This window comes from Pleurodeles waltl, chromosome 3_1 (assembly GCF_031143425.1).
Source record: "Pleurodeles waltl isolate 20211129_DDA chromosome 3_1, aPleWal1.hap1.20221129, whole genome shotgun sequence".
NCBI classification, from domain to species: Eukaryota; Metazoa; Chordata; class Amphibia; order Caudata; family Salamandridae; genus Pleurodeles; species Pleurodeles waltl.
Window position 1 is genome coordinate 704008010 of NC_090440.1, and position 25717 is coordinate 704033726.

The following is a 25717-nucleotide window of genomic DNA, read 5'->3' on the forward strand; positions in this document are numbered from 1 at the left end:
ACGCAGCATTCCTAGACAGAGTACGTTGTAGCACCTCGATGGTTAAGCGCTTGAAATGAAGGGAGCTGTGCGCTATGCCTGGCCTGCAGATTTGACTCTTAGCCTATCAGGGTCAAACGCATAGGCCCCATTGAGTTGATGAATTATATCCTTTGTTCAAAGTGCCAAGAGGCACATATGTGGGTGGACTGTCCAAGTCAAATCCGACCCCATACGTCCCAGCTCTCGCCCATCACTTCGGAGAAGTTTATTCACCTCCAGATATGGGGAAAAAGGGAAATATCACATTTCCAAAGAGACAATTCGTCTATGGCACCCACGCTGTCACACACCTCCTCCGAAACTCCCTCGCAGCTCCAGAGAAACTCTGCCAGTGCCCAGTGAATGGACTGATCCACCCCTTTCCAAGGAACTCACTCGCAGCACCAGAAAAACTATTGTAGTGCATCATCCTTTTGTATTTTCTCCACTTGCCTGTTACTGCTGCAGGCTTGGTCTCTTCTCAGGCATTGAATAGATACTTTGTTGGTGATCAGTGATCTTTGTCCCTTACTCCTGCACTGTTTTCTCATGTAGGTCAGTCGGAATGCTGTCTTAGATCTCATTCACTGTGGCCTCAATACCTCGCTTTTGTTTCTCAGTGTGGGCTTTCGTGGCTAGGGGTGGAATGTTTGCTCCGGAATTGCCCAGTGCAGGTGGCATTCTGTCACTAAAGGCACGAGTTCTGACTATTTTAATGTCTGTTGGTACCCATGGCCTGGCTGTATATAGGTAAGCTGTGGCAAATGCGGAACAAGTTGTCCCTGGTTGTTCTGCACCAGCCTGCTCACTGGCAGGCTCCACTTGCGCTCACAGCATTAAACATGGCTATGCTGAACAGGGGGAGCTGTCTGCACTCGGCAACTCAGTGAGCAGGGGCAGTGTAGCAATAAACCCTTTTCAGTTGTGCATTATCTTTTTTGACACATCCTTGGATTGTTAATTTGTATCAGTTTTAATTCATGAGCATGATTACCACATTACTCTCAAATCTAAGGGTAGCTATTGAATATATTATTGTGGACATCACAGGTATCCTCTCAAAGTATTTTGGTATATTGCAAATACTACTTCAGCAGAACCCACATGTGGACCAATACCTAGAGTCAGTTTGTTCACGAAAACATTTGACTGCTACTCATTTTCTCCAGTGTAATTCTGATCATGTCTTGTAAACATATGTAGTATCTTGTTACAAAGGGACATTTTATGAAGAGATAAAGCTTGCTTACATATAGAGCTTCTTACCACACATTTGCGGTTTCTATGTACCATAAATAATAACTGCTTGTATTACTCACCTCAGTTTAATAATATTCTACATACTGAGTAGAGAAAGTGGAGTCTGACTGATTAGGAGTCCAAACTTTTTACCTTCAGATCATTGCATCAAAATGGGACCCTATATTGAGAATAATGAAAAATGCCTTGATCAGAGTACTCGTTGTCCTTTGAGAAGGTAGACGATACAGCAGTGGCTATCCAGACTAAAGGTGCACTCGCCGTGGGAGTATTTAACACAACACCAGTAGTAGTTTTTGGTGTCGATACAGTGTAAACAAATACTCTCAGAACAGCCTTCAGACACAAAAATGAAACTGAAAGTGTAAGATTCACATGAGGTTGAGAACACAAAGGAACAGTTTGCGCTTGTCACGTTTGATTAGAAAGTAATGGGCTTCAAAAAGCGTTTTACCCTTTCTACCAACCATTATGTATTTAGAACCAGCTGTTGACGGTTTTAAATTCGAGGCATCTTAGATTGAAAGTATTTTTGCAGATAGTTCGGTAGCAGTTAGAGAGCAATGATACATATAGGGAATTGCAAGGTAAAATCATATTTTATACACAAGGTAAATAATTGTTTCTTCAGACATTCTAATGGATGACATACCTTTAATGCAAACCAGCAGTCAACCTGCATGTTGAAAATATATGTGTAGCTATCAACCCTCAACAAGAGAGTATACATAAAAAAACAAAGGGCATTGGATCGTACATGAGAAAATTGTTGTAGTTATGAGTATCAAAATATATTTTCTTAATACATATTCTATAACTTGGGTATTACATGTAATTCCTAAAACGTAGAAGGCCTTTTGAGAAGCATCCTGTAACTTGGGTGTTCCATCCCATTCCCTAACTACATAAGACACTGAATAAACCACCCTGCAACCCAATTGGTACAGGATCAGATTCATTTTCATAGTTGCTTTCTGAGTGTTGTGATAATTTCTTGAAATATTTAGTGAAATATTTCAATAGATATAGAGGGTTGTTGACAACTTGAGCACTTGCGTTTATCATTCCCAGAAACTATTTTCTTTACATTAAATCACAATTGTTTTTCTACAAGTGCCATTGTAAAGAGGGCTTGGAATAATTTGAATGGCTACCTATACTCAAGAAGCGGGAGCTACATAGATGATCCTTATGAAATTACAGTCCATTATGCTGTGTAAATTTTCAAATTCCATGAATTATATTTTTCTTCAGTTAATAGTAACAACTGTGGGATCCCATGTGTCTGTCACGTACCAGTGTGGATAAATATAGGTGCAATTTATTGGATTCCTTCGCGAAGGGTGGTTGTGTGGAAAGCAAGTGCAACCGAGGGCCTCAGTCTGCTGAACTTTTGACTGATGGGATCTACTGTATGTTGAAAACTTTGGCAAAGGTGGAACTAAGAGTGGAGAGCCACACTGAGATGCAGTTCAAAAGTCTGGTGAAAGTTGAGGGACAGCGCAAGAAGGCATGGGGATGTTTGGTTGCTGTGGCTGAAAGATACTGGAATGTTGGAGTACAGTTTAGACAACCATTTGGAGTGGTAGGATTTAACATGTATAGCATGTTATGTTGCAGTTTTCTAAGTTATCTGAAAGGCTTCAATTGAACTTTTTTGTGAAGGTAAGAAAGCTCCATCCAGTGTGTTCATTTCTGGATGTAACGGTAGCTTGGTGGTCCATTCTGGATGTCACATACTGAGTATTAGAACATTGGGATTTTTAGCGCTCCATTGAAGACAATGAAGTAGCTCCAGGCTTCTGATGCTGGTAAAAGTCCGGAGTATCAACATTCCAATGTTTTTCATTTACAGCAACAGCTATGAACAAAGGCTTCACGGAGCCAGAGGGGATTTTAACCCACTCTGGCTCCGTGAGGCCTTTGTTTTACTGATTAAAATGTTCTGCCCTGTTTGGGAGGAATATTCTAACAGCTTTATAGCCTGCTGCAGCTGGGCTCTACCGGCCCTTTAGGTCAGGCCTTTAATGCTGGAGCGGGCCTTTAATGGCAGGTATAGCCCACTACAGTGGTCTATAAAGATATGTTGCATGTGGTTCTGGATATAGTGTATAGAACATTGCTTTTGATTTTGATGTTGCCATCTGGAGCATGGTTGTGATATCTGGAGGACACTTCAGAGCTTTGTGTTAGTTCCGGACATCACATGTGCAGTATTTTAAGTTCTCGAAGCTGTATCTGGAGGCCTAAGTTTAGTCTTAGGGAAGATGTTTGAAGCATTGTTTGTGGTAATAGAGGTTACATCTGCAGCATTGCTGTCAATTCTGACACATCGTCTGGATTATTCCCAGTGGTTCTGGAGGTCTTATCTGTTGCATTGTGTTTAGTTTGTGGGTCACTGCTGGAGGTTTTCTACACTTCTGGTGGACGTGTCGCATTTTATTCAGGTTTGGAAGACCTGCAAAAAATAGACAGGAGGTAACCAAATTAAATAAGCATTGGCAAAGCAAATAGTTTGCACCTTTGTAATGAGAGTGCCAAGCTATTGGATTTGGCAATGCTTGATTGCAAAGTATTTAAAAAAAAAAGGTTAAAGTAATTAAAATATTGGACAAGAAACAAAACCTTATCTTAAGGTATATCGAAACTGAACATTGAATTCCATATTTTCAAGAGGGAGGTATGTCCTTCCATGTAATTACGCCATCTACCTTTAAACAGTGGCTTAATTATAGTGACCGTTCACCAGCACCATTAATTGTGCCTTTTTGTGCAAAGGCCTGAGGTTTCATAAACCTTGTGGAAGGCAAGACATAAAATAAAACCAAACTAATAGTTTGGTGTTTAGTCAATAAAATCTGGCAAAAATATGCCCGTTTCTGTGCTTTCAAAGACCAGCTGGGAGGGGTTGGAGAGTATTATTGAGAGCTTGGAGGGTGATGATGTGAGGGGGGAGCAGCGCATGTGCACAGGAGTAAGAAGACTTACTCTGACGAAGTGCTCAAAGAGAAAGAAAAGTAGCTCTTGATGGGAGTAGGGGAAGATTATAAGTTATCCAAGCTAAAGGATGGTTCAGAAGCTATGCTCCAGGGGAAGGACAAATGCAGGAAGAGTAAGGAAAGCCATTGAATAAGAAGTAAGCATAGAGATTGACAAGAAATCCAGCAAATGATAAGCAGTGGGCTTCACTCAAAGAACACACCAAGTATTATTATTGTGGACAGACCTTAAAAACCTGAAGCAGGTAAGGGGCATTGTAGTCTGAGCTGCAAGCGTGAGCTTGAGACTCCGTAGTGTTACCGCAGGCAGGCAGGGAGGCGGCAGACTGGATGGGCCAGTGGCTCTGTTTTACAATCAGTCTGTAGTGGCAGAGTGCCAGACATGTACAAGGCAACGGTGTGTGACAGCGAGTAGCCCCCTTTTGCACCCGGCAAGAGTGCATGAATGTGTAAGACTGAGAGGAACACCGGTGTGGCAGCAATGCAGATAAAAAGGCAGAGTTCACAACAATACGTCATGTAGATTATGCTTGCTAAAACCCGTCCTCCCTGCCCAGTCTCTGCCAACCTTCATCCCCATGTAGACACTCTCTCTCTGGGGGCGGGGTAGAGCTTCGGGTCACATCAAAGCTAGTTCAGCGCTGAGTGTGGCAGCTTGGTGCTGAGGGGCATGGATTGGTGGTAATTGTGGCAGGCCCAGGAGTTTTGGTGTCTGAAGCCTTCATAGGGTCTTCTCTCAGACAGACAATGAACCAGGGTGTGAATTTGGTGTCCGGTGTTTTGTAAGAGCGGCAGTGGTAGGGAGAGACAGGGAATTGTGCTGTCCGAAGCAAGATTATTAAATTTATTTATTTTTTATTTTTTATTTATGTCCGTCCAGTGCCACCGGTAACAGCGGGGCGTGAAAGAGAGGGAATCAGGCGAGTGTTAGTGATAGAGGCGGCCTCATGAGTGACGGACATTGATGTCTGAACCCGTGGGGGTAAAATCGCGACAGTCTAGTATTTTAGGTAGAAGGGAAAGTGAGGGCCAGTGATCACCTGAAGCCCTGAAAGTGTCCGCTCCCTCTCCAGTCAGTACTGTGGTCGCTGTCAGCACAGGGGGTGGTGAGCGGAGGCCCAGGGTGGTGGGCGCTGGTCCAGGCGCGGGCCGCCAGGGCTGACACCTGAACCCGTGGATGGGACATCTCTGACGCTCCTGTTGTAGAGTACAGCGGAGTGGTGAGGGGGTGTGAGAGCCGCGGGCTGTGCTCTCTCGAGCTCCCTTTCCTCCTGGTCTCCGACGGGCCAGCAGCCAGGGCGGGGCGGGAGCAGGTGAGCTCAGAAACCCTGCTCGCATATTTGTATTTTCCTGCCTCGGCTCCATAGAAACCGGATGGAAACCACAGGGCTTTGGATTTACATTGTGTCACTTCAGCATTTTCCACCCTGATGAAACGAGCAGGGCGAGGGCCGGGTCACTGGGACAACACAACAGTAAATGGCAAGGCGAAAACCGCTGTTATCAAGTGCCACAGAACAGCACCCCTTCCTGACTCAATAGTAACGTTTCCCTTCTCGGGCAGGCCCGCCAACCGAACCCACTGGCGCCGCACGAAGACGGAGCGCAGCAAAGTTGCTGCGATTTAGGTGCTCATTGAACCCGGGGCCGAGGCCCTCCAACGCGTTGGCGACCCTGGCTTCGGTGTCACTAACCTCTGCCTTCCATGGCCGGTCCAGCAACCCTTGCTCACAGACTATTGCGCAGCACAGTAACTCTTCCTCTTCAGGGCTCAGTATTGTAACCCTCACCTCAGACCCTTATGCACAGCACGGCAAAGCTTCCTCTCCCGGGCCAGCACGAGAGCCCTTACCCCAAACTCCATGGCGCAGTTCAGCAGCTCTGCCTCTGTACGCCAAGGACTGCAACTCTTAGGACCAGACTTTAAGGAACTATACATAAACTCCTCCTACATCCTCAACTTTCTTTGTTTCACCCTCCCCCTTTCCCATCTGCCATTTTTCTTGTCGTCCAGCCCCTCTGCGTAGCTCCTCGATCGGCCTCTGTGCCCCTCGTTATGAACAACCCCCCCTCCCCAATTCCCTTTTATCCTGCCTGGACTTCCTGCCCATTCGTTCACACCATGGCTTCTGCCATGACTCTGTCCTGACGCCTCTTCTCCCGCCGCCCTGCCTCGTACTCTTCCTCTCCCTGCCATTGCTTCTGTTTTCCCACCCATTCACTCTCCCACCCCCTCTCCCCATCCCCTGCCTGAACATCCAGTCTCGGAGACTAGGAGAGACCTGCGTGTGAGCCTCTCGTTCTGCAACCGCTTGTTTCTCATGGAAAAAAGGTTGTCTGTTTTGAAGGCTCTCTAGCTGTCATTATAGTCCTCTTTTTGTTTCCATATAAAATGAAACTGGGGACCCTTCATTAGTTGTTCGTTTTCTTATATTCTATGAATTATAGAAGGACTATAATGAAGATTTCCTTGCCACCCGGCAGTCCCATCACATAAATACAAAAAGAGGGATATAATGTAGTTAAGTGAGCCTTCAGTACCGGCTAACTTTAGTTACTTAAATGTGTCTGGCTTTGACATGTTGTTTTTTTCACGAGTTAGCACATTAAACCCAGAACTAATTGTTGTATGTGTTTGAATTCTTTAGCAGACATGCCAGCATTTGAGAATTATGATGTCAGGAAGCGCCCACAATCACGTGGGCTTTTGGCTTTATCAGGATGCTTTTAAAGCTGTCAGGTTTTCTTGGCAGATGATATCTTGAAGACTTTAGTGACTACAGCCCAGTGTGTATGTGAACGTGAGAAAGGATTATTGGAAAACAAAGACTTCTTTAAGTTCTATTGCCCAAATAGCAGGAAGTGTGGCCGCGTTATCTGAGCAATGCGATGGACGCCTTAACACACTGTAATTGCCAAATAATGCAACAAACCTAGTAGCAGCATTGAAAATGCAGGTCACATCACACATTGTTCATGCATGTGGGCCTGGACATTGACACTGTGAGTAGAGGCCTGCATTATATTTATTTTGGGTTTTACTAACTAAATTATGTCAGACCATCCATTTGTGGCCTCAGTAACCCTTGGACTTGTAGGTAATATAAAGATATGCTGGATATGGGTTAGTGCTTTATGTTGTGTTAAGTTAGGTTGTAGTGATTTGTATAGTGCACTAAACACCCTAGTGGATATACAGGCGCTTCAGCAGGTGTGTACGTTTTTGGGTTCCCGAGGTTCTTATATGAAGCACCAGGTCTTTAGCTTCTTGTGGAACTCAAGCAGTGAGGAGGAGGCTCTGTTGTGTTTAGGGAGGCTGTTCCATGTCTTGGGTGCCATGTAGGAGAATGAGCAACCTTCAGTTTAGCTTTTGCAGATGGGGAAATGTGTATGGGTGAGACAGAGCGTAGGTGTCTGGTGGGCTGGTGAAAGTCAATGTGGCTGTTCTGTCGTGTGTGTGTGTGAAGTTTAAATTGGCAGCGCTTGTGAATGGGGAGCCCCTGAAGCGTGATGTGGGTGCAGCATGAGTGTTCGAGTCTGAGTCTGGCAGGGGTGTTCTGAATGGTCTGGGGTCTGTCTAGGCATTGCTTGGATATTCGGGGGTAGAGAGTGTTTGCCGTAGTCCATCCTGCAGGTGATGAGTGCTTGCGTGGCAGTCTGTCTGGTGTTCTGAGGCAACCATTTAAAGATTTTTCACTGCATGTGTAAGGTGTGGAAGCAGGAGGAGCACACTGCATTGACTTGAGCTGTCAAGTTGAGCTTGTCGTCTAGGATGATCCCTAGATTTCCTGTGTGGTCTGTGGGTGTTGGTCTTGGCTCCAATGGCCACCAGATGCAGTCCCTGGGGGCAGTGAGGTGAGACCAGGGGAGGGTTATATTTGTTGCAGAAGACTGGTACTTTGGTCTTGTCAGAGTTGAGCTACAGGCAGTTGGTCTCTGATGTGAAGGGGCCAGCCTGATCCTTTGGGTTCTTCCTGTGAAAACGGAACAGATCCAGTTGAGAACGGGTCCTCATATGCCAGTCTTATGGAGTCTTCTGATGAAGGTGTTATGGGGAACCGTGTCAATGGCAACAGAGAAGTCGAGCAGGATGAGGGCTGCTGTTTCTACTCAGTCTAGGTTGAGTGTGATGTCATCGATGGCCGTGATGACTGCTGTTTAGGTGCTGTGGTTCTTTCTGAATCCTGATTGAGTGTTAGAAGATGGTGAGTTTGAGGTGATTTGCTTATGGAAGGCCTTCTCAATCATTTTGGCTGGATAGGGAAGCAGGTAGATGGGTCAGAAGTTGTTCAGTTGATGTGGGTCAGCTGTGGGCTTCTAGAGGAGGGCGTTGATTTCTGGAAATTTCCATTCATCTCGGAAAGTGGAAGACGGGCTGGAGGTGGTGATGATGTGGGTCAGAGTGGTGCTGATAGGAGATGATCCCAGTTGCTTTGTGGTACCTGAGGACGAAGAAACTGGTAGGTCATCCAGTGATGGTGAGGTGTACCAAAATGCCAGCAGTTTGATATTTGTAGGTTCTCATAGCTGAAAAATCCTTTAAACAGAAAATCTGTGGAAGGCAAGTCTAGAAGGCATGCTGAAGTTGTTCATGTGTTTCACCCGGGTTGTAAGGACCAACTGCGGAGGTTTGACTTGATTATCAAATCTCAGGGAGAATGGGTAAGTCTCAAAGCATTTCCTGCATTTTGTGAAATAGTCCTCAAGTCTCAGATTTAGTGGTAGGGAGGTGCACAGGGAGAAGCCCAAATGAGCACCAAATCTCTAACATCTTGCACGTTTGGTAGTCAGGAGACATCTTGGCTGGTCAAGGTTTATCAGTAGATAAGGAACAGTTTGCCCATGAGGCAACTACAAATTTTGAAGGTTGCTCTTTCTTTTGCAGCCAGCCAGTGTGGACTGATTTCAGGGCTGAAACAAAACGTGAATGTTGTTTTAAATCTAGCAATTGTGGCTATATAGTTGCAATTGTGGCTATATAGTTGAACTTCTGGATTTGTTTGATGCATGCAGGGTGGAGGCCCATTTATAAATTGCCTCAGTATTTGAGGCAAGGCATGCCCTTGGTGTGGGTTAACGAGAATTGCTGAAATCAAAGGAGGATAAGCAGAGACGCTTTTAGCAAATGTAAATGGTAAAATTCATTTTAAAGACTTTTTAATTGGGTGGTACCTGATACATCACTGTCAGAGTATTCTGTAAAGTGCTTAGTTCACAGGGGTTGGATAGGAACCCCATTCCCCTGGTCAGGACAGGGGGAGACAGGATTTACAAGAGCATGAAGCAGTATTTAATTTTTATCTAGCCTGTTAGTCTACATCCAACTGTGAACCTAAACAGGGCAATGTGACCAGTTGTGGATGGGATCTGGTGCCATTTACTAAGAATCTTTGGAGGTACCATGGCAGATCTTGAGACCCAGCTACTCTGTCCATTCATAAAACAGATTTACTCTGATTGTTCCCCAACACGTGCTGCCCTTTGCAAATCTTGTTTTTTTGTTTTTGTTTTTAATTTAAATGTAGTTTCTGGTCACCACATAAACAAAATGTCTGCTCTTACCATCGCGCTTCTCTGTTTTTGGCAAGCACAAGGTCGTTGCAAGTGGAGTTTCCTAGCTAAGCCCCCTTGGCCCTTGTGAAATGCACCCATATGTGTACAGGCTCCTGTGTAGTAAGCCCTAACCCAAGACTAACATATGAAATATGACCATTGATGCCTTAAAGAAGACATCCAAACGTCAGACGTTTGTGCTTTTTACCAGTAGTAAAGACAGAGGGCCATCAGATGATCTCTGAAGGCACCACATTGGTTAGTAGGCATATGGCCCTAGGAGTGAACCATACCTAATCCCAAATTAAGTATTCCATTGGCAATGGGCCGCAACTATAGAGAAAAACTTCCATCATACAATGCCAGGAATCGTCAACTGTCAGTGGCGGGGTTGAGGGAGGGAATGTTTTCAGTAATCGGTTATCGAGCTAGCAGTGATCACTGCCTTGCAACTCGACATCTTGATCTGTCTATGTCTGAAATACAGTGGCTTCCCTTTACTGTGTACCAAAACAGAAAGACACGTTGGAGCAGTACCTTTTAAGAATTTTTTTTTAAAAAAAGGCAGCTGTCAAACTAGGCAGTGTAATAAGTTTGCAAAATTCCAGCTTTGCTTCTGCTAAAAGATTAACCCAATCCCTCCCGTCAAACAAGAGCCATCGCCGAGTGCTACAGTAGTGGATATCAGCGTTTATCATGACTGGCACCATAAAGGAGGTAATAAATGTTCTCATTTGGAAGGAGTGTCCTCCAGTTGCTCTAATACCTAAGAGCCACTGTAGGAAGTTGGCTCTGTATGTGCTATTTCAAAGTAAGGAATAGCATGCACAGAGTCCAAGGGTTCCCCTTAGAGGTAAAATAGTGGTAAAAAGAGATAATACTAATGCTCTTTTTTGTGGTAGTGTGGTCGAGCAGTAGGCTTATCCAAGGAGTAGTGTTAAGCACTTGTTGTACATACACATAGACAATAAATGAGGTACACACACTCAGAGACAAATCCAGCCAATAGGTTTTGTTATAGAAAAATATATTTTCTTAGTTTATTTTAAGAACCACAGGCTCAAATGTAACATGTAATATCTTGTTTGAAAGGTATTGCAGGTAAGTACATTAGGAACTTTGAATCATTTCAATTGCATGTATACTTTTCAAGTTATTCACAAATAGCTATTTTAAAAGTGGACACTGTAGGAGGCGGGACTGGCTTGTAGTGAGTACCAAGGGGTACTTACACCTTGCACCAGGCCCAGTTATCCCTTATTAGTGTATAGGGTGTCTAGCAGCTTAGGCTGATAGATAATGGTAGCTTAGCAGAGCAGCTCAGGCTGAACTAGGAGATGTGTGAAGCTACTACAGTACCACTTAGTGTCATATGCACAATATCATAAGAAAACACAATACACAGTTATACTAAAAATAAAGGTACTTTATTTTTATGACAATATGCCAAAGTATCTTAGAGTGTACCCTCAGTGAGAGGATAGGAAATATACACAAGATATATATACTAAATAGCAAAAATATGCAGTTTAGTCTTAGAAAACAGTGCAAACAATGTATAGTTACAATAGGATGCAAAGGGGAAACATAGGGATAGGGGCAACACAAACCATATACTCCAAAAGTGGAATGCGAACCACGAATGGACCCCAAACCTATGTGACCTTGTAGAGGGTCGCTGGGACTATTAGAAAATAGTGAGAGTTAGAAAAATAACCCTCCCCAAGACCCTGAAAAGTGAGTGCAAAGTGCACTAAAGTTCCCCTAAGGACAAAGTAGTCGTGTTAGAGGAATAATGCAGGAAAGACACAAACCAGCAATGCAACAACTGTGGATTTCCAATCTAGGGTACCTGTGGAACAAGGGGACCAAGTCCAAAAGTCACAAGCAAGTCGGAGATGGGCAGATGCCCAGGAAATGCCAGCTGCGGGTGCAAAGAAGCTTCGACTGGGCAGAAGAAGCTGAGGTTTCTGCAGGAACGAAAAGGGCTAGAGACTTCCCCTTTGGTGGACGGATCCCTCTCGCCTTGGAGAGTCGTGCAGAAGTGTTTTCCCGCCGGAAGGACGCCAACAAGCCTTGCTACACGCAAATCGTGCGTTTGGCGTTTTTGGACGCTGCTGGGGCCCAGGAGGGACCAGGAGGTCGCAAATTTGTCTTGCTCGACGTCCCCTCTCTCTGCAGGTCCAAGAGCCCTCACTGAAGCAGGTAGCACCCGGAGAAGTGCCAGAAACAGGCACTACGAGGATGCGTGAAACGATGCTCGCCGAAGTTGCACAAAGGAGTCCCACGTCGCCGGAGACCAACTTAGAAAGTCGTGCAATGCAGGTTAGAGTGCCGTGGACCCAGGCTTGGCTGTGCACAAAGGATTTCCGCCGGAAGTGCACAGGGGCCGGAGTAGCTGCAAAGTCGCGGTTCCCAGCAATGCAGCCCAGCGAGGTGAGGCAAGGACTTACCTCCACCAAACTTGGGCTGAAGAGTCACTGGACTGTGGGGGTCACTTGGACAGCATCGCTGGATTCGAGGGGCCTCGCTCGTCGTGCTGAGAGGAGACCCAAGGGACCGGTAATGCAGCTTTTTGGTGCCTGCGGTTGCAGGGGGAAGATTCCGTCGACCCACGGGAGATTTCTTCGGAGCTTCTGGTGCAGAGAGGAGGCAGACTACCCCCACAGCATGCACAAGCAGGAAAACAGTCGAGAAGGCGGCAGGATCAGCGTTACAGAGTTGCAGTAGTCGTCTTTGCTACTATGTTGCAGGTTTGCAGGCTTCCAGCGCGGTCAGCGGTCGATTCCTTATCAGAAGGTGAAGAGGGAGATGCAGAGGAACTCGGCTGAGCTCATGCATTCGTTATCTAAAGTTTCCCCAGAGACAGAGACCCTAAATAGCCAGAAAAGAGGGTTTGGCTACCTAGGAGAGAGGAAAGGCTACTAACACCTGAAGGAGCCTATCAGCAGGAGTCTCTGACGTCACCTGGTGGCACTGGCCACTCAGAGCAGTCCAGTGTGCCAGCAGCACCTCTGTTTCCAAGATGGCAGAGGTCTGGAGCACACTGGAGGAGCTCTGGACACCTCCCAGGGGAGGTGCAGGTCAGGGGAGTGGTCACTCCCCTTTCCTTTGTCCAGTTTCGCGCCAGAGCAGGGGCTAAGGGGTCCCTGAACCGGTGTAGACTGGCTTATGCAGAATTGGGCACCTCTGTGCCCAACAAAGCATTTCCAGAGGCTGGGGGAGGCTGCTCCTCCCCTGCCTTCACACCATTTTCCAAAGGGAGAGGGTGTCACACCCTCTCTCAGAGGAAGTTCTTTGTTCTGCCATCCTGGGCCAGGCCTGGCTGGACCCCAGGAGGGCAGATGCCTGTCTGAGGGGTTGGCAGCAGCAGCAGCTGCAGTGAAACCCCAGGAAGGGCAGTTTGGCAGTACCAGGGTCTGTGCTACAGACCACTGGGATCATGGGATTGTGCCAACTATGCCAGGATGGCATAGAGGGGGCAATTCCATGATCATAGACATGTTACATGGCCATATTCGGAGTTACCATTGTGAAGCTACATATAGGTAGTGACCTACATGTAGTGCACGCGTGTAATGGTGTCCCCGCACTCACAAAGTTCAGGGAATTGGCTCTGAACAATGTGGGGGCACCTTGGCTAGTGCCAGGGTGCCCTCACACTAAGTAACTTTGCACCTAACCTTTACCAGGTAAAGGTTAGACATATAGGTGACTTATAAGTTACTTAAGTGCAGTGTAAAATGGCTGTGAAATAACGTGGACGTTATTTCACTCAGGCTGCAGTGGCAGGCCTGTGTAAGAATTGTCAGAGCTCCCTATGGGTGGCAAAAGAAATGCTGCAGCCCATAGGGATCTCCTGGAACCCCAATACCCTGGGTACCTCAGTACCATATACTAGGGAATTATAAGGGTGTTCCAGTAAGCCAATGTGAATTGGTAAAATTGGTCACTAGCCTGTTAGTGACAATTTAAAAGTAATGAGAGAGCATAACCACTGAGGTTCTGGTTAGCAGAGCCTCAGTGAGACAGTTAGGCACCACACAGGGAACACATACATGCACACCTATGAGCACTGGGGCCCTGTGTGACAGGGTCCCAGTGACACATACATATAGGCCACCAACCTATGAGCACTGGGGTCCTGACTAGCAGGATCCCAGTGACACATAACAACCATACTGAAAACATAGTGTTTTCACTATGAGCACTGAGGCCTGGCCATCAGGATCCCAGTGAGACAGTGAAAACAGTGACAAACACCCTGACATACACTCACAAACAGGCCAAAAGTGGGGGTAACAAGGCTAGAAAGAGGCTACCTTCTCACAGACACTTAGTGCAATTTTCACAGTTCCTGGGGGAGGTAAGTTTTTGTTAGTTTTACCAGGTAAGTACGACACTTACAGGGTTCAGTTCTTGGTCCAAGGTAGCCCACCGTTGGGGGTTCAGAGCAACCCCAAAGTTACCACACCAGCAGCTCAGGGCCGGTCAGGTGCAGAGTTCAAAGTGGTGCCCAAAACGCATAGGCTTCAATGGAGAGAAGGGGGTGCCCCGGTTCCAGTCTGCCAGCAGGTAAGTACCCGTGTCTTCGGAGGGCAGACCAGGGGGGTTTTGTAGGGCACCGGGGGGGACACAAGCCCACACAGAAATTTCACCCTCAGCGGCGCGGGGGCGGCCGGGTGCAGTGTTAGAACAAGCGTCGGGTTCGCAATGGAAGTCAATGAGAGATCAAGGGATCTCTTCAGCGCTGCAGGCAGGCAAGGGGGGGCTTCCTCGGGGAAACCTCCACTTGGGCAAGGGAGAGGGACTCCTGGGGGTCACTTCTGCAGTGAAAGTCCGGTCCTTCAGGTCCTGGGGGCTGCGGGTGCAGGGTCTTTTCCAGGCGTCGGGACTTAGGTTTCAGAGAGTCGCGGTCAGGAAGCCTCGGGATTCCCTCTGCAGGTGGCGCTGTGGGGGCTCAGGGGGGACAGGTTTTGGTACTCACAGTCGTAGAGTAGTCCGGGGGTCCTCCCTGAGGTGTTGGTTCTCCACCAGCCGAGTCGGGGTCGCCGGGTGCAGTGTTGCAAGTCTCACGCTTCTTGCGGGGAGATTGCAGGGTTCTTTAAAGCTGCTCCTTTGGATAAAGTTGCAGTCTTTTTGGAGCAGGTCTGCTGTCCTCGGGAGTTTCTTGTCGTCGTCGAAGCAGGGCAGTCCTCAGAGGATGCAGAGGTCGCTGGTCCCTTTGAAGGCGTCGCTGGAGCAGAGTTCTTTGGAAGGCAGGAGACAGGCCGGTGAGTTTCTGGAGCCAAGGCAGTTGTTGTCTTCTGGTCTTCCTCTGCAGGGGTTTTCAGCTAGGCAGTCCTTCTTGTTGTTGTTGCAGGAATCTAATTTTCTAGGGTTCAGGGTAGCCCTTAAATACTAAATTTAAGGGCGTGTTTAGGTCTGGGGGGTTAGTAGCCAATGGCTACTAGCCCTGAGGGTGGGTACACCCTCTTTGTGCCTCCTCCCAAGGGGAGGGGGTCACAATCCTAACCCTATTGGGGGAATCCTCCATCTGCAAGATGGAGGATTTCTAAAAGTTAGAGTCACCTCAGCTCAGGACACCTTAGGGGCTGTCCTGACTGGCCAGTGACTCCTCCTTGTTACTTTCTTTGTTTCCTCCAGCCTTGCCGCCCAAAGTGGGGGCCGTGGCCGGAGGGGGCGGGCAACTCCACTAAGCTGGAGTGCCCTGCTGTGCTGTGACAAAGGGGTGAGCCTTTGAGGCTCACCGCCAGGTGTTACAGCTCCTGCCTGGGGGAGGTGTTAGCATCTCCACCCAGTGCAGGCTTTGTTACTGGCCTCAGAGTGACAAAGGCACTCTCCCCATGGGGCCAGCAACATGTCTCTAGTGTGGCAGGCTGCTGGAACCAGTCAGCCTACACAGATAGTCGGTTAAGTTTCAGGGGGCACCTCTAAGGTGCCCTCTGTGGTGTATTTTACAATAAAATGTACACTGGCATCAGTGGGCATTTATTGTGCTGAGAAGTTTGATACCAAACTTCCCAGTTTTCAGTGTAGCCATTATGGTGCTGTGGAGTTCGTGTTTGACAGACTCCCAGACCATATACTCTTATGGCTACCCTGCACTTACAATGTCTAAGGTTTTGCTTAGACACTGTAGGGGCACAGTGCTCATGCACTGGTACCCTCACCTATGGTATAGTGCACCCTGCCTTAGGGCTGTAAGGCCTGCTAGAGGGGTGTCTTACCTATACTGCATAGGCAGTGAGAGGCTGGCATGGCACCCTGAGGGGAGTGCCATGTCGACTTACTCATTTTGTTCTCACTAGCACACACAAGCTGGTAAGCAGTGTGTCTGTGCTGAGTGAGGGGTCTCCAAGGTGGCATAATACATGCTGCAGCCCTTAGAGACCTTCCCTGGCATCCGGGCCCTTGGTACCAGAGGTACCAGTTACAAGGGACTTATCTGGGTGCCAGGGTGTGCCAATTGTGGAATCAATGGTACATTTTAGGTGAAAGAACACTGGTGCTGGGGCCTGATTAGCAGGGTCCCAGCACACTTCTTAGTCAAGTCAGCATCAGTATCAGGCAAAAAGTGGGGGGTAACTGCAACAAGGAGCCATTTCTTTACAGCCACCGAAGCTGACCTCGTATTACACCTCCACACAATCAGAAGCAGGTAGGAGATATGCTGAGTGCTGTCATTGCAGCATGTAGGCCTGCTGTTAAAAGGTTTCCAAGGAAATGGACGTGGTCCCGGAGGAATGACACATTCTGGGTGTAAATAGATCTGGTAGACACACACTATTGCAACTTGGTGAGAAAAAAAAGCAGATATTTCCATTATTTATGGCATGAGATCAACACTACTGATTTGACTGCTTCCTTTCGGTAATAAGTCAGGTGCACGTTCTTTTATCTTTTTTCTTTTTTTTTCTTTTGAGCCAGTGCCTGTACACCTCATAAACGAGGGCTTCTGTGCCCACTTTTACCTTGTAGTGAATTATGGTGCATTTCTTCAGGAGCGCAAACAACGCATAGAAATGACTCCATAGCCGATCTCAGACTGCTCATGGAGTAATTCTCCAAAGATCTAAAACAATGAATCATCCGATTATTGTCTTATTAAATAAAAAACGTTTTAACACATTGTACAAATAATATGGTTTATAAATACTTTAATCAAAATCCCATTCAAAAGTTCAGAAAAACTGCGACCATTGAGCAGGAAATGGGCATGCTGTGAATATCTTAGCACATATATTATCAATTACTCAGTCTTGTATCGAGACATTAATTTCGTTCAAGAACTCATGTTCATTGTAAATTTCAGGTCCAAAGATTGCTCAGGGAACACAATTAACTGGTACAGTTGTTATTCTAACAGGATTCTTTGTTTTCCGGGGGTAGGTAAAGCAAAAAACAGTCCCTGAATTTGTAGAACTTGGGCTCTGTCAAGTGCTTTATTGTTGATTTCCCCCACCCCTACTGTTTAGGGCCTCAGGTGGCCCGGCTTCCAGGCAGCGACGGCTGGTGGTGATAAATGATTTGTCCCTCATTCGATCACTCTTACTGGTTCTCAGCATCTCATATACAACTTCATTGTGATGGAAAAAAAAGTAAATTTCCTTTTTATTTCAGGAAAGGTTTTTTTTCTTTATTCTACTTTTCAGTACATCTTTCTGTAACAAGATTACAAGAAAGACTACTTTCTTCCTTCATGTTACACCTAGCTTATGATTTTCAAGTGATTATATATTTTTTTCTCTTCAGATTTTCTTCTGAGAGCTCTCTATAGTATGACAACAAAACTGTGTTCTGATGAATCACGTGTGGTCTATACGTCGATGAGCCAAATGTTCGTGTTAATGTTTTTAACACATAAAGGAGATTTTCTCGCGCTTGCTTTTTTATGACGCTCTATGGATGTTATGGGGTTTCTATTACTAGATGCAATATTTTAGTAGGTGTTTCCTATAAAGCTGTCCTGACGCCTGAACCCACTTGGCATCCTTACACTGATTTCTACAGGGATGAAGACGCTGTTAGAACTCACACAGAGTTCCTATTTAACATAGTTCCAAACGTCCATGTTAATCAGTTTGTTTATTTGCAAGTGTGTTCTCAACTCTTTACATACGTTGAAATGTGGCTCCGTAGCAACAAAAAAAAAGGATTTTTGTTTAACTATTTTTTTTAACTGTCCGTTAATCTGCCCTTCAGCTAAAATGTGTCAAGATAGATAGTTGCTAGCATCGAGTACCATTGTGTTATGAATAACAAGGCTGCTCGTTTATAGTATCCCAGGCTGAAGCCAGTGGGTAAGTGATGGATCTGTGCACTTCTTATAATGTCATAATGTTTGGACTCTGCTAAGATTGACCGCCCAGCTTTGGGGTTTCGCCAGCGTTGAGTGGGTAGTGTCATGGGATTTACAACTTCATTTGGGCCTCTCCATCGTTCAGATGACACTTTCGTGGGGTTTACTTGAGGTGGATTGTGTGGATGTTCTTTTTGCGAAGGCTGGATATGTTGGTCTCTCCTCCCCTGCTGTAGCTCCACTGTGTGACACAAATGAACTACTTTCATTTCTTTCCTACCTTCCTGAGGTGCCAGTGCCCTCACGCTCTTGGCTTTCTTCTTCCCACTTTGATCTGTTGTGTCGGGTCTCTTCTTGTCACACTTACCTCCAGCTCTAGAGGGAAATTAGCCCTTCGCTTGAAAATTGGGTTATTCTTTGAAATGCATTGTCCTGGCAAAGACCTGTTATTAGTTAATCCATAGATAACCTCAGACAAGCACAGAGGGTCTGGCATCGAATGTATGTCGGTCTGTTTCCAGAGCACAAGAGGAACAGTCCTTGTTTCTGCTGTCACTTTCACTTGTCCTCCTCACTTGTCCTCATTCTCCTCCTCTTCATGTGCTGCCCTCCTCCTTCATGTAGACTCCTTCTCTTCGTATGGTCCCCTCATCCACATTGTGTGCTCGTCTCCTTTTCTTCACTTTGTCCTTGTTTTGTGCACTGCCCACTTCTGCGTGCACGCTCTTCTTTCCTCTTTTGATGGGGAAGTACAGAGAGTCAAGAATTCCTCGAGAAGGGAAGAGATGTAGTGGAAGCGGGAAAAGAGGGCAAGGAAAGCTGGGTGGGAAAAGTGGTGCTATGGAAAGAACTTAAAAGGGACACGATTATTTGTCTTACCTGGGAGAGTGTATGTGAAAAGGTGACCGCAGGGAAATCGGGTAAGTAGAGACGCGTGAGAGGTTAAAATGTTGTGGAGGAAGACAACGTGGGTGGTGCTTATGGAGAAGTGTGGCTAACTGTCAGGAAGAGAAGGCCAGAAAAACAGGAAGGCGCTATGAAGAGTAGGAAGCAGGATAGGTGAGATGGCCGAGAGCGAGATGGTGCAGAGGAACGGAAGCCAGGGAGATAAAGGATGAGATGTGTGGATGAAGGGGTGGTGAGTGGAGTTGAGAGACGGGTGAGAACATAAACAGTCTACGAGAGGTGAGGTGGTACAGAGTAAAAGTATAGGAAATGCTTAAAGGGCAGGGACGCATAGGAACTTGAAGCAGAAGGGAGAGGGTAAGGAGAGCTGAAAATGGAGAGGTTTGGAAAGGTGAAGCTTGAAATCGAGCAAGAAGAGGCAAGGAAGCCTGAGAGGCATGTGGTATTTCAGAAGAAGAGACAAAAAGAAAGTGAAAGTGAAGGGTGAGCTCTGCTGAGAGATTGGAAGATGTTAAGCAGAGATTGGTGCGGTGAGCTGCAGGTGAATGGGAAGAGAGCTTGCAGGGAAGATGATAGCGAGGTGTAGTGGTGCTTATACTGTTGTCAGAGGTGTGGTGATTAAATCATGATTTTAACCAATAAATGCAAATCCTCACTAATCGCTCTCGAGTAGTAGTACTCAGTGCGCTTCCAGTCCCAGTTCCACTCCCCAGGGCCGTGGCATTTCTGTTTTTGTGGAGAAAAACAGATGTTTGAATGTCCTGGCCCATCCATTCCCCTTCCTCCAGATATAGAGGAGTCTTAACTGTAGGTGTGTATGTAACGCCTTTGTTGTACGATCTACCTCTGCAGGGTGGCAGCCTTGTGTGTGTGTGGGGTGCGAGTGTGTAACTTGGCTGCTCTGCGCCCCCCTTCGTGTTCATGTGTTCCTCTATGTGCGATGTACGTTTAGTGGGTGTTTATTTTCAGAAGTTAACTATGACTGTGAAACTCCGAACTAGCAAAGCCACACAACCTCTGATAAGATTAGGGATACTGATGTTCACGTCTGCTCTCATTAGCCCCCGGTCCCACCACCATTCTTCTTTCTCAGAATTTCTATTTTGTGTCCACAGTGCTTGGGTGCAAAAGGGCCTTCCCTGTTTTTGTCCGTAGGACACTGCAGTGGGGATGACACCACTTGGGCTGGGCAATGCTGTCCTGCATATACTGTGTATTGAGGAGCTGTGTGTCTGGCAGGGGACCTTGCTCTCACTGTGTTTGTCTGCTAGGTAGTTTCATGATGTAAGAATGAAGGTCCGGTGCCGCCAGTCTGCAGTTTATTTATATCGTCATGATATTCCACACAGTACGTTTACTACAAATGTTTCATTTGAAGAGACCGCTTGCGGCGCTAGTAATGCTAATGGGCATAGTCTTCTATTCTGCCTTGATGAGGAGCACCAGTAGTGCGCGCCTCCTTTACCCCTGAGGAAGTTACTCTTTAGTCTGAAAATTGATTGGGGGGGGGTGGGTTGCATTGTTGGTTACAGTTTATATTGTTAGAGATCTATTCTTTCTTACTAAATTCTATGGGGAAAGGCCTACCTATTGCCTTCGCACCTCTGTTAAAATACCCACTTGGAGTGCTCCTCGGCCCTTTCCCTAGGTCAGCGCTATATAAGTACCATATACATCCATATACAAAATCTTCATTCTTCCAATAGCATGGTTCTGCTTTTAAGTTTGTGATGTGCCGCAGTCCAATGAAGACCTGCAGAAGGTCAGTTGGAGTGAGATCCAGCAAGTGAGAACCTCCAAGTATAAGTGAGCAGCCTTTGGCGCATTTGGTTTCACCAAAACAAAACCCTATTAACTTCCCTTCTCTGCCACTGCCTGGCTGGCATTGAGCTTTGACCCCGGTGGATGTGACATTTTTTTTCTGTAGACACTTTCATTTAGCGACTTCCCTGGCTTGCAGTTGAGGACTATAAGTACTTAACTAAGGGCCAGATGTAGCAAACGTTTTTACCCATTCTGTGTCTATGGGGAAAAAGTGTTAGTACATATGGCCCTAAGTTCTGTATCTAGAGCGTGTGAACCTCTGTGACCCCACATAAGCACACAAGGTCCCTCGTGCCCTTGGTTGCTGAAAATGTCCCCTTGCTTGTAATGACCCACCAGAGGAAGAAAATCATTTTTGCACTAGTGACCAGTAGATTCCACGACCTTGCCATTGAAGTTCTGGGGGCCCAATCATTACCTCCTAACCCTAGAATATCCTGGCAAACAAAATGATGCGGCGTTGGGAGTGGACAGTTCAGGCATGTTGGGCTATTTCTGCTGCTTTGTTATAATTGGATCTGACTACATACCTTACAGTCACCATGAAACCTACTACCAGCCATTTACATGATTTTGGTCACATGGCATCCCCCACTGGGAAACCGTGAGCCAGTGGAAGCTCTGGGGCACCAGTGGACATAGAAAACTTGAAATTGCATAAGGTTTAAACACCCAATTTATCAAACACCTGCATTTGATTTTAGTGTATGTCTGTTACTGAATGTTTTCTCAAAAGTCCTCAACAACTGTAAATTACGGCAAGCTGCTTCAAAAAACTCTTCTTGACCTTGAGAGTTTCTTTTGGACTTGTCTAGCACCTTTTGACACATTTGATCTATTGATTGGCTTTTTGTTTTTGTAAACGATGTCGTCCTTTTCACGAAACCCCCAAAACAGAGCTGTTTGTATCTTAAGCACTTACAGGTGATTTGTCGGCCTTCCTACAGACCGAGTAGCATATACTCTTTCAAAGTACGGGTGTTGTAAAGGTGAAAGTTCTGAGCTCCAAGATGCAGCTCTCCCATCGAGAGCGAGAGAGAGAGATGTTTTTTTCCGCCTGATGAGTCACGATCATCTGTCGTGTTTCTACTGGTAGAATCTGCATCGTCGATCACAACCACACGCGTGTCATTTATGAGCGAGTGATTGCTCTCATTGTGGCTGTGGAGGGGAGAGTCTTGCCTTCTCCTTGCCCATGTCGGGGTGAGATCAGCAAGAGCCCACCTGCTCTCTGCAAATGTCAGTGTAGTCACCTGTGCCTCATCCTTCTTGCGAGGGAGCCACAGAATAAGAATGAATACGCTTCCTTGCTGCAGGCAGTCCTCCTTCTACTTTGCCTGCCTGGAGGTACTGCATACTTCAGTTACCGTGGAAGTACAGACTTCATGGCTGCTCCCCCTTGTCAGTACTTGTCCCTGACACAGCCCTCCTCGTGGCAGGTTACTAGTGCAAGTAACACACTTCAAGTGTTACTTGCATTAGTGACCTGCCACGAGGTGTTAGGCTGGCTCATTTATGCTGTGCCGCTTTGCTAGTATCCACATCCCCTGCTAATTCAGACTGATCCCCTTTTACCAAAATCAGGCAATAACCATTAAAGTGCTTTTTGCCCCCGATACGTTATTACAAGTAGTGTAAAGAATCTTTAGATCTCATGAGATCCATGCCCTACACCTGGAGTTTCAAGAGAATTTCTGACTGCGTCACCTTGTCCGAAATAGTTCCCATACAAACTTTGAGCCTTCCATTTGGACTTTTTGTTTAATATTTGCGCAAAGAGCTGAGCCCGTCGAGCTACTCAGTGTCTACCAGTCTGTTATGCTAGACTGAGCTGGTACTCAGTTGTACAGCCTTCTATTGACTGATAGTGTGGTTGTAAACACAGTAGACTTCCTGAAAGCTTGAGCCCTTTTGAAGCCTTCCAAAGTTGCCCCAATATTCTAACACTACAATGTATTTCAGCCCCAAAGGTTAACATTGGGTTATGTCTAGGGTTTTTTCTCGGTAAATGTAAGTGTAGTGTAACATGTTTTTGATATAGTGCATGTACACCAGTTACTTGCTTTGGTCAGAGCTTGTCTCTGGCTGTGGATTTCCCCATGGGCTCTTAAACAAGATGCATCTGAATACGGCCAAAGATAAGTGTGATGTGGAAAGAGTGCAGAGTTTTCGCTGCAAATTGAGTCCATTGTGGGAGAGAGGGGACGGGATAGGGTTTCTTGCGACATACTATCCACACAAGTTGGGGGTAAGATGTATGTGCAAATGTGGGTTGTCTCTGCTACGCATATCACAGTGGAAGGTTGTGGGCCTTCTAACGTTCCACTCAACTCAAGCCATCTTTGGAAGTGTAGCCCATTGGCTGTGTATTGTCACGGAGTGCCATATTGCATAAGCTGATTATGCTGTTTCCTATGCGTTTGTGGACGATTATGCTTCTGATGGAGGGGCAGTGTAAAGTACAAAAAGCCCTTCTGTAGTTCTTTGGCTGACACTTTAGCTGATACATTGGGTCAAGTTGCCTGATATTTCATTAGATGCGGGTTTGGTTATATTCTCTAGAATCTTCCTTGGGATTCTCAACTAGATTCTGCATTGCTGTTTACCTATATCCATACTCCTTTTCTGATTCTTACACAGACGATGGAATAATAATTAACATACTTGGCTATTGTAAAGGAAAGTTTCAATTCCGTTTAGGAGAAAAATGTGGTTGTACCGCCAGCCCAGGATTTCCTGATAAGATCCTCAGTTTGTTCTGAAGGGCCACAGGTTGTCCAGCATTCCCAGTAGTCCTCCACACCATAAACCGGGGCGATACTTCCTCCTAAACAGTGACAGTAACGTAGTGAATCACTCAGAATATTTTGGCAGTGGGGGAGACTCATTGGTAAATCCTTGGAAAGTTTCATCAGAACTGGAAACCAGACATGTGATCTCCAGTTCAGCGGGACAGTCTCCAGATTTACTTCCGGTCTCCTTACCTGTGCAGCCACTTTCACAATCATTGTGAATAATGAAAAAGCATAATTGTACGCGATTGTCCAGTCTTGAAGAAATGTCATTGCACTGCCACTGGGTCTGGTCACCAGCGGAAGTATCGCAACAGCTGATGTTTCTGACACGAAGCAAATAAGTGGCATCTGACATGTCCCAGTCTGTATATGAGTGCCGTGAAAACCTCTGGATGAAACTTTCAAAGGCTGGAATCCTGGAACTGTCTGGATTGCCAATTTGCCGCCTTATTGTGGTGGCCCTTAAAGTACTCTGCTGTTATTGCTATCTGATGCCCGGGACCTAAATGCCAGAAGTCCTTCGCCAGCTCCCTGAGCGCTATTGCACGAGTACCTCCAAGTTGAATTATGTAGCGCACCGCAGATATGTTGTCCATCTTCTGTATATGCAATATTAGGCTCTGTGTGTCGCCCAGCATTTGACCAAAGATTAACTGGCTAATAACTCCAGACAATTGATACGTAACGCTAGTAGTTCTTCTGAACACTTTCCTCCAGTTGATAGCCCTCTGATTCGGGTACACCAGCCTGACCTGCTGGTGTCCAGCTATACTAGAAGATCTGGGATGGATCCAAAGATCACTCTTCAGAACTCTCCATGTGGTCTATTGAGCAGTCGTGAGAGCTGCCTATTGAATAAGTCAGTACACTCCTTAAATGCGATGCCTTCAGCCTCTGAAGGGCTCGATAGTGCAGTGGTCCTGGGAAATAGCTTGAATGTAAGACACCAAGAGTCCCACCAGAAGAGCCAGTTGCTGTAGCTATATTATCAGTCTTAGCAAAGCTCACTTAGGGTCTTTCCTGATATTCATCACTTTCCTGTTTTAGAGTTCCAGAGTCACTTGCATGACATCGATTACAAATCCCAAGATGATCATTGTTCTTTGGTGACGTTGTGGACATTGATCCGTGATCAGAATATTTTTGGGGTAAACTATTAGTCTAGCTCCTTTCACATGGAGGAGCTCTCTGATTGGCCTTAGTAGGTTTCTGAAGCACCAGGGTTACCAATGAGAGACCAGAAGGTAATGCTTTGCACATGTATCCCTGAGGTCTCCATTGGCTTTCTAAAAACCTTCTTTAGCCAACAGGGTTCATTTGTCCCACTAGGAGAAACCAGGTCTTCCGTTCTAAGTAGGGGTTCAGGAAGACTTGCTAACCATGGCAATAATTTCACCCCAAAGGTTCTAGGGCTCCTGTCACCGACATTTTAACTGAGGTATCGACCACCTCTATAAGGCTGTCACTACAAAGGGGAGTTCCTTTACCTTCTCCTCAAACACACACTCGTTTCTTCCTTGGTGTGCTACCCTGGGAAAACCATCTGAGTTCAGAAATCTCTGAATTTGAGGGTAGATTAACTAAAAGACCGAAATGCTGTCCAGTATTTTAGTAGGGGTCCATCAAGACATTGTGAAAGCAATAGTGAGCAGTATTGTGGGACGCTACTCCCTCTCGTCTCCAGGTATGTGGAGGCCCGTGCTGTGTCCCCCGAGGAAACCCCCTCAGGAAAGAGGATCCTACCACAGACCTCTGGTCAGTGAAATATTGCCTGGCAAATATCTGACCGCTGAAATCGATAAAGAAGGTGAAGAATGGTAAAAACCAGCAACGCCCAGCAGGCATCCGTCAGGGAAATGGTGTAGTACCCGATAAAAATAAAAAACCCTGCTGAACCGCTGACTGCGCAAAGAGCTATTCCCACTAGTGGTCGGCGTTTGCGGCTGACACCAGCACTGTAGAGGTTGTGAGGGAAACGCAATTAGCTTGCAACGTGCCGCTAGTACCAGGACTAAATAGGAGACGCACATCAATACAGTAATCAGCAGCGAAACCAA

The 25717-nt window shown here is 46.2% G+C and overlaps 1 protein-coding gene across 2 annotated transcripts in view; it reads left to right on the forward strand.

Moving 5' to 3' along the window:
* NHSL3 (NHS like 3) overlaps positions 1 to 25717 on the forward strand; it is a 179661-nt gene that overhangs the window by 63562 nt on the left and 90382 nt on the right. The gene's annotated exons all lie outside the window — the stretch shown is intronic.